A 20,645-nucleotide genomic window follows, 5' to 3' on the forward strand; every position below is an offset into this window, starting at 1 on the left:
TAGTATAATAGCAAGGTCACATAACCCATACTAGATTGTGTATCATTGGAATTATTTCCTGCAGTATTATTGGAATATGAGAATCCAAATCCATGCTAGTAGGACTCTCTACATACAACATGTTTCATTCTACCCACACAAAAAAAAAAAATCAGCTACAAGATTCTTGCAAGGAGAATAGAAGGTAAAGGCAAAGGATTTTCAATGTACTAATTTACTTAGCCTTAAGAAGCTCCTAACATAAAAAAGCTCAATCCATGATACTCATTGAGTTGTCCTGATCTTCCTTCCAACAATGCCTAAGGAATTCTAACCCACCCACTTTCATGGGAACATAAAATTGTGTTCGGTACACTTTATCAAAAAGGCCTTAGTTTTATTCGAGTTGTATCATAATTAAAATTGGTCATCTTGTGCTACATTAGTTGAATTTATTGTCAACTTATTTAAAGTTAGGGCAATGCTAAGTATTTGCAAACCTGATTCATCCATCTTCTATGCAACTAATTGATAATATACAGGTCTGAACTTTCATGCTTTCTTTTGTTGTTGTATAGAATAAAAAAGTTTTCAAAATGAGGTTTGGAAATGAAAGTAGAGTTTCTTCTTCATTTCTTGAAGCATGGTGTATATATGTTCTATACATGTAGTTCTAAATGAGGGCTAGGAAACTTATGCTCTACACAAAAATTTATAGAATGAGGATTTGAAATGAAGGCAAAGTTTCCTCTTCATTTCTTGAATTATGGAGTCTTTATGTACTTATATACCAATATTTGACAAAGTTGAAGAGACCGTCATAGAATATTTCTGTGAGTAATTTTTAATGATTATGATATCTCTTCATCTTTGCAAACATTTCTTCTTGCTTGTAAATGAAGCTCCTAGAAAAAGATATATAGATACATAAGAAGAGTGCATTGAGTGTAGCCAGAAGCCAGTAGAAGTAGTCTAAATGAGCTCTGTATAAGTTGTTTGTAAACCAATTTAATCCCATAATTCTGCTACTAAGTTCCTTAATAATAGAAATAAGAATGCTATTGAGGAAGCTACCAACTCCAAAAATGCTCAAATAGAGGGCCACCCCAAGGCTTCTCATGAGTTAGGCATCTGATCATAAAAGAAATCTTTCAAGCCTAAATAGGTGAACACATCTGAAATACAAATAGGATGTATTGAGGAAGTAGCCACAAAATAATTAGTGGAATTTTCAGTTGGGGCAGGTCTATCATTCCATATTCTCTTGCTACTTGAAGCCTTTTCATTTTTGTCATTACTGCAACAACCATAGAAATGATAGAAATAAACATACCAAACCCTGTTCTCTGCAGAAGAGTTATACCATGTTCATTTCCACTTATGCTCCTAGTCAGTGGGACAAAGATTCAATCATACACAGGTAGAAGCACTAGAATAGTCAGGTTGATCAAGCTCTGCAAGTTTTTTGTAGGTATTTTAATGTCTCCAATGATCCTTTTATCCATTGTGCTCCCCTATTTTGTAAAAAATGTTGGTGTTTGTGCACAAATAACACCATATATCAAACTAGCACTTGCACCTGAAGGAGCAAGGGGTACGCTGATAGGCTCTACATATATTTTTATCAAAAATTTAATATGATATGAAAGGTATATAAACAAAGAAAAATAAATCAAACATTGTTAAATTGACATAGCCAATTTATAAATATTATAATAATCAGTTTCGTTCAATATAAATACAATGAAATAAACATTAAATACAATATAAATATGGTAAACACCATCAGTAATAACTGACATTAGATATATGTTAATATGCATCAATCATGTTAATATGCATCAATCAAAGAAAATTGCATTGCATCACCACAAGGGGCATCTTTTCACCATACCTATTACACAACAACTTTATACATTAGGGAAAGATGATAATGAATTGCTTAAATGTAGCCCATTTACAAATCAATGAAGTAAGCATACATAGAGTCACATTTATTAAGGAAAAGTATAAACCACATCGCATCACCACAAGGAGCATCTTTGCACCATACCTATTACACAACAACTGTGTGCATTAGGGAAATATGATATTGAATTTCTTAAATAAAACCAAGTTAAAAATAAATGAATTTAACATAGAGTTACATACATTAAGCGAAAGTATGATACTTTGTACCTCTTTGCTCTATAGTGAGAGTTGTTGCAATCATGATTCTTCCTTTATTCTGGTAATTGTATATGGATTATTTTTCATTCAAGAATATCGTTCAAAGGAGAATGGTGGTTCTATACGAAGGTTGTCTAGTGATTTAACTCTGGATATAGTTGTAAAAGTCAAACCTTGTCATTCTGTTGTACCAATGTCAACTATTGTTTTCTGAAGTGTTGGTCCTTGGGATTTATGTATTGTGAGTGCCCATGACATGGATACTAGTATTTGTCTATGATTAACAAAGGTTATAGGCATAATAGGTGAACTTTTTAGGTCATCTTGGTCTCAAGGTGGACCACTGTAATTATTAAATCACACAACCATATATAGAGATAGTTTTGGGGGTTTACAACCTAATGTATACAAAACATCTACCACCTCCCCAAGTGATCCATTTACCAAGCTTATCTGAATCCAAAGGTTTATCATTAACATTGTTCATTGGCCTTTACATAGAAAGAGTTCTTTTGAAAGTTAATTGATATCAATATTGGGGTTTGGTTGAAAGTGTGTCTTTGTTGCAATACTAAGTGCAACATGATGATTAAGTAATTTTAGCATTTTTTTATTGTGTAGCCCAACTAAATTGTTTCTAGAGTAAAGGTGAATTGTCTAGTCAAATGCAATTTGTTAAAAAACAAGTAGTGTTTTGTTTGTATGTTTCATCAGTAATTCCCAATCAAGTTCATTCGATTCTACATTGCACATGTTTTGCAACATGTGATGAAAAGAAATTTGTATTTGAGTGTCACCTTGTTCAAAAAATATGGTAGTCAATGTGATTTAACCATTGTGAATAGCCCCCAAAGGTATTTTGTGAGGCCTCGCCCTGACCCTTCGTAGCCTTAGTTGTTACTTTATTATTTTGATACTCACGACTCGAGATGTTGAGACATTATTAGATACTTGAACATATCATATTATTTTATGTTGTGTGATGTTATTTTTAGATATTTGATGTCCGTCATTTAATGCTTTATGTATATGTATGTGATGAATTAAGTAAAATGTAGGATTGTTACTTTGATTTAAGAGATTTTAAATGGTTAAGAAGTGAATAGGATGAGAGGAACCCTGATTGATGTATGTTTTAATTTATGTGAATTTCTGATACGTATACATTTATGTACATGTGATTTTACGGGACTACTGATGTGTGCAATGAGTGTGCAGATATTTTTAGCTGAGGAAACCAACATAGGAACATAACTGATCCCTATGTGCCATTTTTGGAAACCTTGTTGTTCGTAATTCACGTATTGTATTGTGAGATGTATGTATGTATCTTTCTATGTTCAGTAAATACTAATGTTCGTAATTATGATTCTTTTAGTGTCTCTTGACACTCGTAAATTGTTTATGTGCTTCAGTGTGCTGTTTAGGGTTAGTTGTTTAACCTTTGGACCCAAGTTGGTTTAGTTGGTGTCAGTTTGCTTTTGGGTTCTTAATTGAGGTTAGTTTTCCCTTAACTCGGATTAGTGCTTAATCTTCTTTGTTAGAGTTGTTAGTTGGTCCTAATTATTTTCCTAGCCTTTGTTTGGCTCTAAAACTATTCCTAAGGCTTCAAAACATGAAATAATTATACCCAAGGGGTATGGGTATGGGTTGGGGGTCTTTTCCAACCCCTAAGCCCCTTTTGTTGACTTTGGAGATCACTCAAAAAGTCTCATTTTACTTTTGTGCGAAAATTGCAAGTGGTCACCATGAGTTGCCTCACCTCACCTCCACTTAGTGTTTAATCATAGTGTAGGTCGAGTTAGGAGTTTCTAGAATTGCAAGTGGGTGGGGTAGTTATTGAGCCCTTGGGTGGTTGAGTTGGAGGCTTATTTAGAGGCCCTTCTTGGACTTGTGGAGGTTGTTACCCAATCTCTACATTTAGAGAGGAGTTCTTGAAGATTGAAGGAAGGAAGTGGAAACTCTACTCAAACTTGTTCATTGCCATTACCTCTTTGTGAAGGTAGGAAATTTTCATCCCCCTTTATTCAGTTTTCATGTTTGTTTCATGTTCATGCTACTTGGTTGTTGTTTCAATGTTTGTGTATTTGTGGGTATGTTGGGAAGATTTGAAAATCTTGTTGTTGTGGATGTTTTCCTTTCATGTTTGTGTTTGTAATTTTGAGATTTTTCTTGCATGGGTGTTTTGGTATTACTCACCCTTGGAGAGGGCAGAAGTGACCAATTTTGGGAAAGGTCTGTTTAGTTGGACTCCAACCAGTGTAGAGTCTCTTCTCAGGACGAGAAGAGGGAGAAAGGGTAGGGTGTTATGGGCCCCTACCTGTCAGCACAAACCTCGTATGAGTATGGCATTTCTAAATGGAAGAATGGAAGTTCTTGATTAATAGCCTCGATTGGGCATATGATTTGGTGTTGTGCTCAACTTCTCCTAGTTGGAAGAATTCACCTTTCCCTAGTGTTGATTTATTATAGATCTTGTTGTGAAAACCTTGTATAAATATGCATGTTTTGAATTGTTCTTGTTCATGCTTTTGGTCACCTGATTAGATTCTATTTCCTCCATGGTTCTAGAAATGAGTTGCCGAAAACATTATAAATCCCTTGATTAGGGTCATGAAGAAAATTTGATTAAATTGTTGAAATTTGGGATTGAGATCCTATTGTAAATTGTATTTTAAACCTTGTTGTAATTGGCAACGAAGCCGGGTTTTCTTCCTGGTTCTTTCACGGCTGAGCCTTTGAATTAGGTTGGCCAATAAAATTGGTGTTGAGTATAATTGCTTGTTATATGTTTTAATTCTAGTTAATTGTTTTTCTTAGCGACTTTTCAATATCGATTAAATTGTAAATAGATAATTGTCTATGAGATTTGTAATTGAATTTCATCTAGTTGAACTCGATTAAAATTTCTTTATTATAATGTTAACTTTATATGAGATAAAAGATGCTGTGTAATAACTGTTAAATCTATCTTAATTATAATGTTATAGAGTAAAGTTTAAATTTATTGTTTTAAGATTAACATGAAACGAAGGAAACGCCAATATTATTGTTATATCGAGAGCTTCAGTTTAAACAATGTATTCCTCCACAAGAGTTATAAACTTATGATGTAATGTAGAGAATCTTTTCTTGAAATGTGATCACAATCTTATCAACTTGAGCATTATAATAATTATTAATTAAAAAATAATATTTGTGTGTGTTTTGCCCTCGTAGTTTGGGCATGACATATTTGGAATTTGAGTTGATACATAGATTGGTTTATCCATGTTAGGGGGTAGTTGGGCTAAGTCACTAACAAGAATTACAGATGTACCTCCAAAGCACATGTTTTGTTGATGGGTGAAAGCTTCTTGCAATCTACTATCTATTTTAAAAATAATTTCTGGTTCTAGAAGCTGAACTCATCAATAAGGAGTTCTTTCAGATCTTTCATCTCTTCTTGAAAGACTAATAGAGATTTTCCACGTAGTGGGTACATTTCTTGTATTGGTGTTTAATTTTTGTATAGCTCCTAGTAGTACCTTATTGGAGTTTTTAGTCCTTTCAAATCTCTCATTAGTTTTTTCTATAAATTTCCTTATTTCTTGGGCTAGTTCCCTTGCCATCATTATTTAAGGTGTGATGATGCGTTGACTAACAAGTTCCATAGGATAGCAGGATTATGCTTTGATACCACTATAATGCCCCTCTCCTAAAGACAAGATTGCCTATAGAAATTATGAGCAACATAGACTATTAAATTCAATTATAGTAATTGATCTCTTGTAATGCCAATATTTCTACACGTCCTTAAGGATTCCTCAATCGGGATTCTTAAGCCTCTCGGAGGATCCCTTATGTCATGAGGAATAAACCTCTATTATTCAACCTTCCTTCCTAAAACTACCTTTCAAGTTGAGATTCATAATCCTTTGCGAAGACACCCCATGTTTTGCAAGACTATCCTCGATTAATCAACCATCTTGAAAGGAGTACCTTTTAGTTCAATTGGGTGTGTTTTCCAAGCTCACTACAATTCTCATATTATAGTCTATCACTATTTCTAACAATTCTTGATCTTAATATTCGAATCCAATTTAGTTCCATGATCTTGATTTATTAGAAGCTTATCATTATTAATTACCCAATGGGTCCCTATATGTCATTTAGAAGAAAAAATATTTAAATAAAGTAAAATTTACTATCAACATAAGTAGTGGTTATAGGTGTAATAGACAAACTTTTTGGGTCATCTTGGTCCCAAGGTGGGCCACTGTAATTATCAAACCTAACAACCACATATAGAGGTAGTTCTAGGGGTTTACAACCTGATGTATACAAAATGTCTACCACCTCCCCAAGTGATCCATTTACCAAGCATGTTTGAATCCAAATGTTTGTCATTAACATTGTACATTAGCCTTTACATAGCAAGAGTTCTTTAGGAAGTCAATCAACATCAATATTGGGGTTTGGTTGAAGGTGTGCTCTTGTTGCAATACTAAGCGCAACAGGACGATTGATTAATTTTAGCATTTTTTTATTGTGTATCCCAACTATATGCAAGCACAAACATTTAAATTTACCAAAAATATATTACTTTTTAACATGGGTGTAGATAGCCGCAATGATGGAAGTACAATTATGTACTTGTAGTATTAGAGATGAAGAGAAAAGGTATATTTAAGCACTCTTGTTTTTCATACCATCAATTTTCTTGACAAAGGAAGCATTTTGTCTAAATACAAGTGTAAACATTTAAATACACCAAATATATAGTATTTTTAATATAATTGAAAATAGCATCAACACTAGTGATCGTCAACTTCAAGCAACCTTGAGTGGCACTTGAATCATATACAACTAAGATAGTGAAGAGGAATTGTTTCAATCATCCTTTCTTGATTACCGCCTCTTCATTAATCTTTGCATCTTCATTGAATTGGAGTATATATAATTCATGTGTGGACATACCCAGAAGGTAGGTGGCAGGTTCATTAAAAGAAACAACCCAAAGTATCCCCTCTTTCTGAGTGGATAGTCCCCATTAAGTTAGATTTATAGTAGATGAATACATATCCATGAATTTGACACTCCTAAGAAATTTTGTATTATCACAACCTTTGTATTGTGGTACATGGATCAACAAAAATAACTATTCCAATTACATCAACAAGGGAATCATTTTCTACATGCATAATTTCATCAAGAGGGGTGAAAGAAAATTGATGTCTTGGAATTTCAAGGTCATCATCTATGAGAGAAACCCTTGAATTGTCTTCCAAACAATTTAAAGTTGGCTCTTAATTTTTTTGTAGAGCCTATTTGTTGTCTTAACAGTATTACCTTAGATGGTATATATATTCCACTTGGATATCCAAGTAATAAATATCTACAATCTTGTTGAAGCAAGTGATGTGTACCTCAATTTTCTCACAATCTATAATATCAAAGGAGAAGACTTTTCCTTCTCCATTTTGGGTCTTAAAAAGTGAATCTATTTTTTCATGGTAATACGCCCTTTTATAAGCCACCTTGTTTGATATTGACTCAAGTTTCTAATTGGAGTATTAGTAGGATTTATTTCTTTATTCTTTAAAGATGATGTTTTCTTGGGCCTCACGATTTTGGAAGGGAGTTTTGAAGCATCTTCCTTTTTAAGGATATTTGTCAATGGAGAACCTAAGTCTATTGCATGTAATTCTAGGCCTTGTTACTTGCATAAATAGATGGGTTTACCACTAATATGATGATGCAAGCAAGTAATGTCTATTTTAGAAACAAAAATTCACCTACAAGAGCATATCGAGTTCAAGTATTATATATCGTAACATATCACAAAAGATGGAGCAAAAATTGATTTTGTTATTACAAGTAGACATTATTGGATAATCTTATAGAAGAACCTTCATAGATTTGCAAATAGTAGGGTAACTATACCCCTTAAGTAACACCATGGCCCCTTCATGATTTCTCCTAAGTCCACACACTAGTACATTTAAGACCATTTTTCGACCATTATTGGTTGAAAATTTGACCCAATTTTTGACCAAACTTTGACCAAATTTGACCAACCCATTGGTTAGAATTTTTTCGGTCGAAATTTCAACCAACCTTCTGGTTGGTCAAAATTTTGACCAATACGTTGGTCGAAAAACCTCCATAGCCATGGTGCAAGTTCTATCAGGAATTGATCAAAATTTTGACCAATGAAGGTAGAAAATTTTGACCAATAAAGTTAGAAATTTCGACCAATGAAGGAAAAAAATTTTGAGCAATAAAGGTAAAAATTTTGACCAATGAAAGTCAAAAATTTTGACCAATAAAGGTAGAAATTTCGACCAATGAAGGTCAAAAATTTTGACCAATGAAGGTAGAAATTTCGACCAATGAAGGTCAAAAATTTTGACCAATGAAGGTAGAAATTTTGACCAATGAAGGTCAAAAATTTTGACCAATGAAGGTAGAAATTTCGACCAATGAAGGTAGAAATTTCTACCAACAGGTAGGTGTAAATTTTTTTTCAAGCATTCTATAAAACAGTCACATGCCTTGCGTATGATATGACATTTTGCATGCATCCTGCACTCTCATCCGGCTGATGATGGATTACAGAGAGTGATCTAAAACCATGATGCTAAAAAACACACACAATCAAATCTAAAATGAACTTGCATTACAAATGGATTGTGGAAATCTGATATTGTTAATTTTGCATGCATGTCTACCAGGACAAATATATGTTTAAGTTGTGATTGTCCTAGTAGACATGCATGCAATTTTACCAATATCAGATTTCCACAATCCATTTGTAGTGCAAGTTCATTTTGGATTTGATTGTGTGTTTTTTAGCATCATGGTTTCAGATCACTCTACGTAATCCATCATTAGCTAGATGAGAGAGAGTGCAGGATGCATGCAAAATGTCATATCATACGTAAGGCATGTGAACTATTTTATAGAATGCCTGAAAAAAACTAACAGTAACTAATATGAAAAATATATAATTAGTTATATGATTGAGACAAATCATGTACCAGTGAGTTGGTCAAAATTTTGACCAAATTTTTTTTGACCAATGGGTTGGTCAAATTTGGTCAAAAATTGGGTCAAAAATTTGATCAATGAAGGTCAAAAAATGAACCCAAATGCACTAGTGCAAGTATGCTCGCCAAGTTGACTCTTTGAGTTCGATCATCAAGTCACCCCACTAAAGTGCCTCATCAAGGTCAGTCTTTAGGTCCACTCATCGAGCTTTCTCACCAAGTTAGCTCGCCATGTCACGTCTCTAAGTGGCCTCGCTAAGTCAGCTCACCAACTTGCCCCACCAAGTTGCCACTTTAAGCCCACTCACCATGTTAGATCGCCAGGCCGACTCCCCAAGTCAGCTCGCCAAGCTGACAATTGAAGTATGCTCACCAAATTGACTCTCTAAGTTCGCACGCCAAGTCTGCCCCCTAGGCCAACTCTCCAAGTCAGCTCACCAAGTCATCCCCACCCAGCCACCTCAACAAGTTGACTCATTAAGTCAACTCAAAAAGTTGACTCACCTAGTGGTTTTACCACCTTGCCCCAGCAAGTGGGCTCACTCAGTGTGCTTACGAAGTTGCCCCATAGAGTTGCTTCTCTAAGCTCGCTCACCATGTAAACTCACTTGGTCGGCACGCCAAGTTGACACTTTAAGTTTTCTCATCAAGTCACCCAACCAAAGCACCTCATCAAGGTCAGTCTTTAAGTACACTTAGTAGGTCGGCTCACCAAGTCACTTTGTGAAGTCGCCTCACCAAGTGGCCTTGATAAGTCAGCTCACCAACTTGCACCACCAAGTCGCCACTTTAAGTGGACTCGCCATATCAGCTTGCCAGGCCGACTCCCATAGTCAGCTCGCTAAGCTGACAATTCAAGTACGCTCACCAAGTCAACTCTTTAAGTTCGCTCACCAAGTCCACCCCCTAGGTCAACTCTCCATGTTAGCCCACCAAGTCACCCCCACTGAGTCACCTCAACAAGTTGACTCTTTAAGTCAGCTCACCAAGTCTACTGTTCAAGTACACATGCTAGGTCGGCTCACCAAGCCCACCAAGTCATGTCACCAAGTCAATTGTTTGAGTACACTCACAAAGTTGACTCTTTAAGGTTGGCTCACCAAGCTAGCCCACCAATTCATGTCACCAAGTCGCCTCACCAAGTCGGCTCACCCACATGTCCCACCAAGTCCTCAAGTCTGCTTGCCAAGCCGATAATTCAAGTGCACTCACCAAGTCGACTCTAAGTTTTCTCACCAAGCCCATCCCCTAGGTCAACTCTCTAGGTTAGCTCACCAAGTCACTCCCACCCAGTCACCTTAATGAGTTGACTCTTTTAGTCAGCTCACCAAGTCTACTTTTCAAGTACGCATGCTAGGTCGGCTCGCCAAGCCAGCCCACCAAGTCATGTCACCAAGTTGATTGTTTGAGTACGCTCAAAAAGTTGACTCTTTAAGTTCGCTCATCAAGTCGCCCCACCAAAGCACCTCATCAAGGTCAGTCTTTAAGTCTGCTCACCAAGTCAGCTCGCCAAGTCACCGCACCAAGTTGACTCACCTCTCGCCTCACCAAGTGGACTCACTAAGTCAGCTCGCCAACTTGCCCCACCAAGTCGACTGTTCAAGTATGCTCGCCAAGTTGACTCTTTGAGTTCGGTCATCAAGTCACCCCACCAAAGTGCCTCATCAAGGTCAGTCTTTAGGTCCGCTCATCGAGCTTGCTCACCAAGTCAGCTCGCTATGTCACATCTCTAAGTGGCCTCGCTAATTTGGCTCGCCAACTTGCCCCACCAAGTTGCCACTGTAAGCCCACTCACCATGTTAGATCGCCAGGCCTGCTCCCCAAGTCAGCTCGCCAAGCTGACAATTGAAGTATGCTCACCAAGTCGACTCTCTAAGTTCACTCACCAAGTCTGCCCCCTAGGAAAACTCTCTAGGTTAGCTCACCAAGTCACCCCCACTTGCCCCACCAACTCGCCACTTTAAGTCGACTCACCATGTCAGCTCACCAGGCCAACTCTCCTAGTCAGCTCGCCAAGCTGACAATTCAAGTACACTCACCAACTGGACTCTTTATGTTTGCTCACCAAGTCCACCCCCTAGGTCAGATCACCAAGTCATCCCCACCCAGTGCTTATTGTGAACAAACCAATCTGGATCATAAGAGAAGTGATTAGAGATTATTATGAAAGGGTGCGACTGAAAAGAGAGATAACTCACGTCATTTACGACATGACTAATCATTTCTAATGAAAGCTGTAAAAAGGTAGTTCTATCATTAAACTTAGGATGATTGGAAGAACTTATTATATTTTGTATCTCACAATGATCACTTTGTAAGAGAGCATATTGCCTTTGGCACCCATTCAGTGCAGGCATATAAAGTCTACCATCAGAAACGACATCATCTTTGAGTATATTTATATTGTCATATCAGACAACTTATCACATTATTTAGAGCATAAATATAAAGTTATATCAGAGATGGCCTGCATATTTGCAAATTCTTACTTGTATATCAGACACAACGAACAGTACAAGGCATTGAGAATTTCCTCAATCATTGCATGTAATTTCCTGTATATTAGAAATAGAAAATATATATCATCTTGATTGTTATGCAATCATAATTATTTTGATCTGAACCATACTGTAGATGCATTTGGAATTAAGAATCATTCAAATATTACTTTAATACAAGAAACTATTTCTATATTCATTGAATTGTGAAGAATTCAAGTAGTATCTCATAATCAGAAACATAAGGAAATTACAACCACCAAATTATGTGACTAAGAAGTGAGTCTGTAGAGTCTGCAGTTGCTCATTTTACTATAGACAACATTTTCCTAAGAAGCTTTACCCTAGTCAGGAATTGATACTCCAATGACACATACTCACAACCACTAGTTTTCTGTCCACCAGGGTCCCTGCCAATATTTGAAGGTTGCATATGATGCATGACTACTACTAGGATTTTCTCCACAAAAAGACATTCATGTTGTCATAAAAGCTATTGTCTAGTAACATCCTAGCAAATCTCGTGCCTCTAAATTTCTAATGATGTCTATATATGTCGGATCCCAATTGTGATAGTCGCAAATAACACATTACATATCTTCCTAGAATGTTCTTGACAGGAAGAGATCCCCTATTTTAAAATAAGACAAATCAGAGTCAGTCCATTTAAAAGTCAGATATACAAATATAGGTGGCACACAGTCTATTAGAAACTTAAGCTTCCACTCTACTTACCAAACATGAGAGTCACAGTTGTTGTTCCAGTTATCGCTCATCACAAAAATATAGCCATGAGGCACATGCTGCAAATGGATATAACATGAAATGTAGAGATTTTAGTTAACTTTATTGATCGTGTAATCAATGAATAACAAAAGGATATGTGATGTGTGAAACCTCTATCTTTATGGATATTGTAACTTTAATTCCCATATGAGTATTGTTTCCAGTGTATCAAATTATGTTAATTCATCAGGATTCAACCGCGAGGAGGGTTTGAGTCAAAACTTATACATTTAGCATATTTTGCAGCGGGACCATTGTCTTCTACACCCAATATAACATGTCAACAAGCTCTACACCATATGCAACAAGAACATAAAAATATAATTTCTTGGATTCAATCAACACTAAAGAAAAATTGCATATTTAATTGAAACTACTTTGAAGCCTCTATGATAAACTTGTAAATCTTTAAATGGCACTACAATTTATTACTGAGAGACTTGGTCCAGAAAGATAAGATGGATGACTGAATAGATTTTCCCCAACTAACAATTTGCTTTTTTTAGACTTCAGGAAATGCTATCAAGATCCTTTACAAATCAAAATTGGGGCAATTATATTATTTGATGAGAACTTGACTTTGCCCTCAATAATTAGATATTTTTCCCTTCACAAACTCTTTACATTCTCAATTTTGACTCCTTAAACATAGACATAGCTCTGATTTTCATTGTTTCCCACATCAAGGTAACATCAATGGCCATAAGTAGTGATGTTCAAATTAAATTTAAAAATGACCAATAATTATGGCAAGGTAGTTAACTAAGTCCAACCCCAAGCCTTCCTCCAACAAAACCTAATATGACATCCATAACTTGATTTTGGAGTAACTTGATTTTGGAGTAAAAATAATGACTATTACAACACTATATATTTATTTCACAAACAAAATACCAACAAGATAGGTATCAAATGACAGTGGTCATGAATCAATTTGTCAAGATGCCAAATGTATCTAGTCACCATATACTCTAAAAGCTTAATTGCTCTGAGACAAGATTCGTGGGCAGGAAAATAGCCAGTATACGAATTGAGAAGAACTGAAATATTAGGCAGAATCTACAAAATAACATATCTGAGTAACCCATGAAAAGTAAACTAGATTTCAAAAAGTTTGCTATCAATATGTATGGCATGTGCCATATAGCAAGCAACGTAGCAGCATCCCCAACACAAGTGGTAATTCTGTGGGAAGGAACACTGATATCAAATATAAAATTTGATAAGAAAGAGACAAAACTCATTTTGATATTTCTTATGAAGGCTTGACCATGAAATCGTAATAGGGGAACCCATATCAATTGGACCATCAAATTGTGAGAATACTTGCTCAAATACCCAACAAATCACAAACTTTCCAACAAACTCAAACTCTTTGCAAAAATAAGGTTGGGGACTTATCTAGGCATGTGTGCAATTGTGTTAACTAATCAAATATTGTTATACAAGAATACATTGCAATTTTGGCTTGTAGAAGAATATTAAATGGGTTGGTGGTAAGAAACTCTTTCAAGTTACTCCTGATTACATGTATGCTTGACTACCCTCTGCGGATTGGTGCAATTAATTGAACCTCCTATGAGGTCTTCATGATTCTAGGAATGTTTGGGCTAAGAGACAAGGATTTGGTCTAATTATCTACCTAAAAAAGTCATTTTTTCAGATAGTTTTGTTGCTTAATAAATTGGTTGTAGGGGATAACTCTTCTAAGTCTATCTAGATGCCACATTATCTATTGTTGTGAATAATGTGGCAATGCAGGTTCATAAAGATAAAGATGATGGTAAGAAGTTCTGTCCAGATGGGGACTCCTATTCTTTATGCTAAGTGTCAGAGAAGTCTTTCAAAAGGTGCAAGTAAATGTTAGAGGTATTATCTTTGAGACAAACTCTATTCAAACAATTTGATGCACCTTAGGCATATAACTTGTGCCAGCCCTTGCAAAGAAATGGTTATTTAAAATTTTTGAGCCAATGATACTATTGTAGACTTAGAAAAGTATATGTTGGTTTTCTTAGATCATATCTGTATAGAATATTCCTTTGCTTCAACTATTTTTAGTTGCAGAATGTAGCTAGGAGTAGAGAAAAATGACATCACTAACAAACAAAATAATCTCAATATATTTTTCTCTACATGGATGGTTCCTCAAATGTGATGATCCCTCTCAATATCTGCTATAATTTTTCTTATCATTTTGGTTTTGAGTTATTGTGATTGAATATTCATTAAAAACATATATTAAAATGCAAGTGCAATTTTGTTTGAAAACAAAAATGAATAGCATATATCTTCACAATAAAATACTGTTATAAAGAACATTAAGCAGATATGAAGCTTCTAAATATAATGGAGGTTACAGATCTATTGTAACAATTCTCCCTTTATATGAAGCTGTATATAGATATAAACATTATAAGAAATTAAATATATTATTCAATTACTATGAAAAGGAACATTTCACTTAACAAAAACTAATATATCAAGTACCTCCATTTGAAGAAGAATTATCACTTGTTGCTCGAACATCATGGATACTTAATTGATGAGTAAGTCTTGACAATAAAGATGCCTATTTTTTGAATCTCTCATGTTTCCTTTTTGCATTCTAATCTTCTTGGAGAAGTTGTTCAATCTTTGCTGTACTCTGAGAGCTGTTTGAAGTAGAATTGAAAAATAATATATGAGGAACACAGAAAACAAATATAACTAGTACCATGGCCATATTAGCCACATGTAATTAACCTTCACCTGATAAAGCTATAAAGTTGAGTCAACATTTCCTCTTTGGCTTTCTCAACTTGGCAGAGCACCACAACCTGTCAATCATTGAAGGACAAGTCAATACTCATGAGAACCATACAGAAGAACGCCTATTTCTGTAGTTCTTTAATGTAAGGATGTTCTAAGGTTCTTACTTTGGGTACATTTGCAACAAGACTATTCAGAACAACTTCCACATAACCACATACTTCCTGAGACATCAACCTCAACTCCTCCTCTAGATCAACTGGTCACCTGGCCATTGTATCCTAATTACAAAGAACATGAATAAAATGAAAATTAGCTTTGCCTCAATATTTAATTTGTGTCTTGTTAGATAAATTAAGACACATCATGATCAATCAACCTTACAGAAGGAAAAAACCATTCCTAGCATTTTCATTAAATAATTAATAGAAAACTAGCACAAATGTTTTTTACCACATTACATAAGTTTTTTTTAAGAATGCAGATTGTAAAGCATAGAGCTACTACAATTTTATTGTAAAGCAACTATGAGAAATAAATTGGCACATTGTTGAAAAGTCATCTAAGCTCCATATGAATGGATATTCCTAATAGTACATGAGTCTGTGTCTCATCTCACATTCAAACTCAGTGACCTTCATTACCTAAGTTGAATTCCTTCTAAAAGGTAGCAACTAAGAGATAAAAATATTTGTATGGTTGATAATTGACAATAGTTCCATAGGGCAGACTAAAGGGGAATCTATTTGTCCATCTCACATTCAAACTAAGGTTTTGCATATCATCTCCACAATTTCTATTTATCACTTCGGCTAAGATATATTATAATATTAATGAAGTTGCACAGACCATAGTCAAGGTACCTGGTCCATTAAGAAATTTATCAAATTAACTAAAACATTTACAAGGTAGTTATCTTGAACTAAGATACATGGCATGTACATAGGCAAAGATTTTTAATTTTTTACATTAAGCTTCTTAACTATAAAGGTCAAAACTCTGCATGGGCATCCTATACTGTATTTCAATATAGTTATGCTTATATTGAGCTATCTTATTATTTTAGTTAGATACCTAAGTTACTTGTGGCAAAAAAAATGTCTTCCAGTTGATGTCAAAAGCATTGACAAAATATGCAAGCTCATCATCCTTTATCTGCAAGAGTCATTCGATGAAAATTCCTACAAAAATAACAAAGTTCTAGATACAAGTAAACAATAATGTGCTACTCATCTTGCATACTATGCCTTCCCACACCTGAGATATTAATATCTTTAATTTATGAAATAGTAAATGCTACCACCAATATCTCTTCAAATTCTCAAGCTACCAACTAGTAGCTTGTATAATATTTCTGCACTTCGATTCTCATTCACCCACCTCAAGCTACAAGAGCCTCTTCTCATATAAAAAGAATGTTGCCTTTAAAAAATTAAATTATGCCTCTTAAAGCTTGATTCTATTCCAGGCTATGGCAGCCTCATGATCACATATCTGTATGCCATAGAGATGTGTTAAAGAGACATCATACTAAGACAGCTTTGTAGTCTACTACTCAAACCACAGTAAGGTCTCACAAACAAAAGATTAGACTTTACTATTAGAGACTAAAATTTTACAGTAAAAAATATGACTATTATACTTACAGTTTGATAATAGGATGAGCCACGGCCACTTAAGTATCCACCACCCATGCCACGACTTGAATACAAAGATGAGTAAGAACCTCCACCAATCTGAATACAAGAGGAACTAGTTAATATTGTTACAAAATTAAACAAATCAAAATAGAAAGATATCAAGTTACATAGATTAGCACCGCTAGATGAAAAATAGTCAAACACATCACAACCTTTGTTTTCACACTGAGAAGATGCAGCATAGGAGATGACAAAATAAAGGAATTAAGTCAGTATTTATCTTCATCAAGAAATAGGCATACACATGGTAGTTTCTAAATTGTAAATTGTGTTGTCTTCAATCAGAGGTTGATGTGGATTTTGTTTATGGATGCATAAAAATCATTACAACTACCAACAAGAGGAAAGGAGGAGCTCAAGTAGTTCATATATAGGATTTCATTAGCATCAAACACTTTATGTTGTATGGGTAAACCATTCAAAGGGACAGTCAGCATGACATCTTCAAACTAGTCATCATGTAAATTGTAAAGCAATAACCATCACAAGATTATCCATGATCAAATGGTGAAGGATCCTCAGCGTGACATCTAGTATTGAGCAATCATTCCTAGATGAAGGAAATTACTCATATTAGAGAATCACAACTATGGATAAATCGTCATTTAGAACTATTTTCACTAGTAGCTAAGATATCAATCTGCATCATACATGGAAGAAGTTGAAGAGCAGTCAATACACATCAACATCATGAGAAGAAGTGATTTGGTTAATGAACCAATTACTAAATCAATATGGAGTGATACATAATAGAAAACGAGGAATCCATAATGGGTATTCCGGTTCCCAAGTGCTGATAAGTATGATAGCTACTATGAAGACCAAAAACCAAGTGATAATTGATCAATGATCATATGTATATCCAATGATGGTCCATGATTACTATGTAACAGGATGATACACAAGTCAGGAGAAGTTGTATCAATAAATATAAATAATCAAGAGGACATCAATCAACATATGACTGAGCAATAATAAGCATGCAACACTCATAACCGATACCAATATGGAGGAACAATAATTATGTTCTGATAATTATTAAGTGAAAAAATGACAAACTTTGAGATCTATTGAACCAATGAACCATATTATTATACTAGCTCATAGGAATTTCTAAGGCAATGCTCACTCTTCTCTTTTCTCCATGACTGATTCCTCTCAGGTGCCAGATTCCTATGGGACTGTTGGCACATTCCTAAAGACCGATATAATATCAACCAATCAGACAGCCCTTTGTAATGAAACACGTGGGCCTTATATGACCAAATCAAGCTTAAACTAGATATAATGATGCCTATAATCAGGCCTACGATGAAACATGAAGCTCAAAACTCGAGATTAGAGCCTAAAAATTATTTAAACAGCCTCTCGGTCTAATGAATAGACCTGATCTAATTAGACAAGTCCATAATTCAATGTAGAATGGGCTTGATTAGGCCCCAATAGCTGAAATACATGCCTAATTAGGCCTAGATCCAAGTGGCTAGGGCTTTAGCATATAGGGTGTGAATTTGGGAACATATACCAGGCTAAGTTTGAGATAGATCTAACCTCAAAAGGGTAACATGTGGGCCTCGTCCCAGAACATGAAACATATAGGCCTTAGACACATGAAATAAGACCCAAATTTGGGCACAAAACTCGTAAACAAGGACCTAAACCAGATCCAATCCAAACATGTCGCCTCAAATCTACAAGGCGGAACCTAATCGGCAAGGTGATAGAAAACTAAAAGTTTACCAAAACAAAGAACATTTTTAAATAGAAGAGAGACAAGGGATGGAAAACTAAAAGTTTACCAAATTATGGTTCACTAACGTTTATAGCCATTGTCTTTCACCATTACTATGTCTCTGTTGTATAGAGTTGTGAGAAAAACCAGTTGAGTCATTGTCTTTACCTTCGAAATTCCCCTCACCCATGAACTTGGAGTAATGTGCACGTTTGTTAGGCTGGAAATCCTACTTCCAATGCAAGAGGACTTCTCTAAAGGTAAGTTCAAAATTTTGGACATGGGCATTAGAGCTGAGATACTATGTTCCCAGCTTGACTTTTGACTGTATGAAATGATTCTTGAGACAATTTGTCTCAGAATTAGAGAGAAAATTGGGACTTGAACTAGAATTGATAGTCTTGTTTTTGGCACGGGCATCCTTGAACCTGAGGAGGAGCATCTTGGCAGTCTCTTTGCCCCTCAAAAGGCAGGCTGCTTCATCCTTTGCAGTGTCAAAGGTGCCCAACAAACTGATCTTTTGAATGTTGTCTTCTATCTCTACAACCCATCTCCTTGATGGCCTTTGTCTAATAGTAATACCATTAGTTCTGATAGAAGAACCATTTCCTATAAGCAATATGTGTTGACACCAATAATATCATATCTGATTCTCATCACACTGAATATATATGGTTTAATCTTCAAAACATTTGCAAAGTTCAAGGATTGCTTCTTCTGTCAGTTTAATGTTTCCTTGTTTAGCTTCTTCTTAATCAGAATACCAGCAATCTGTTGAAGTTAGTTTCTCAGTGAGATATTAGATGATACACATTTTATTATCCTTGTCTTTTTGGCCCACTACCAAGAAATCTCTCTTCCAATTGTGGTAAAACTTTGTACATCCCGGGCAGGCTTGACAAAGCAAGGTTTCATAGACCAAAAAGCATGTAGAAGCCCAAAAATAATTCCATAAAGGAAAAAGCATTCTAGCCTAGCATGTATAGAAGATATAAAATATTAATTGTGAGTTGTATTATTTCTTGAATTTCTAGAGGCCTGTATGATTTACTCTATGTTCTTCAGATTCGTATATTTGCACTTGTTTTTCTCAAAAAACTCATTCTTTGAATATCGTGAATAACCTTCTTTTCTTTGCACTTAGTTAGAGCAGCATCTTATTGTTGGATTAACTGTCAACATTTTCTTTTGAAATTTGTGAGATGGATTAACTCTTTAAGTTCACTCACCAAGTTCGCTCACCATGTTGGCTCGTCGAGTCAACTCACCAAGTCACCCCTCCAAGTCGCTTGAAGCAAAGAAAAATTTGGTGTATTGTGCAAGTCTAAATAATGCTATCATTTTATATTTATAAAAACACTTACTTGGAAACATAACGAAGTGTTCTCCCCTTAGATTACTTCCCATTTAACAAACCAAGGAAAATGCAATAGATATATTTATCAACAAAGAAATAACATCAACAAGAATAAGCATGCCATCTCTTAGCATTCTCAATATTGCCATTGACACATAAAGAACTGGGCTACACTTCACAATGCCAAAACCTTGAGCAGAATTCACTGTGAGAAGAAGCAAGTTATGTTTCCTTGGCAGGTGTTAGCTAGAAATCATTTCATATAACATCTTATAAAAGAATTCCTAAAGCTAACCACATTTTGAAATGAGATAACAACTGATATATATCATTTAAAACTCAATTTATTCCTATTTGTGCATAACATTAGCAGGTTAGTGTTATGCCAAGAGAATGGAATTTATGTATCCTCTTGACTCTAACAAAGACAAAGGGCCATTCTTGTCACTCTTTAGAGGTAAGCCATAAACTCTGAAGAGACACTAAGCCAAAATTATTGGGCACACAAAGGTCAAAAAACATGGCAAATGTATAGGACAAATAGAGTCAACTTTTATGAAAATGATAAATATCTCCCATCAACAATTGAGAAAGGTTCAAAGCACATGCCTCCTCATACAACTTTAATAGCATTTCTAGACG

At 35.2% G+C, this 20,645-nt stretch overlaps 1 pseudogene; it reads right to left on the reverse strand.

Moving 5' to 3' along the window:
- Positions 1-823: 823 nt before the first annotated feature.
- The window catches only part of LOC149552275 (protein NRT1/ PTR FAMILY 5.10-like), a 90,726-nt pseudogene continuing 70,904 nt past the window's right edge, over positions 824-20,645 (reverse strand).

This window comes from Cupressus sempervirens, chromosome 6 (assembly GCF_028749045.1).
Source record: "Cupressus sempervirens isolate cs-2001-9-10 chromosome 6, ASM2874904v1, whole genome shotgun sequence".
NCBI lineage: Eukaryota > Viridiplantae > Streptophyta > Pinopsida > Cupressales > Cupressaceae > Cupressus > Cupressus sempervirens.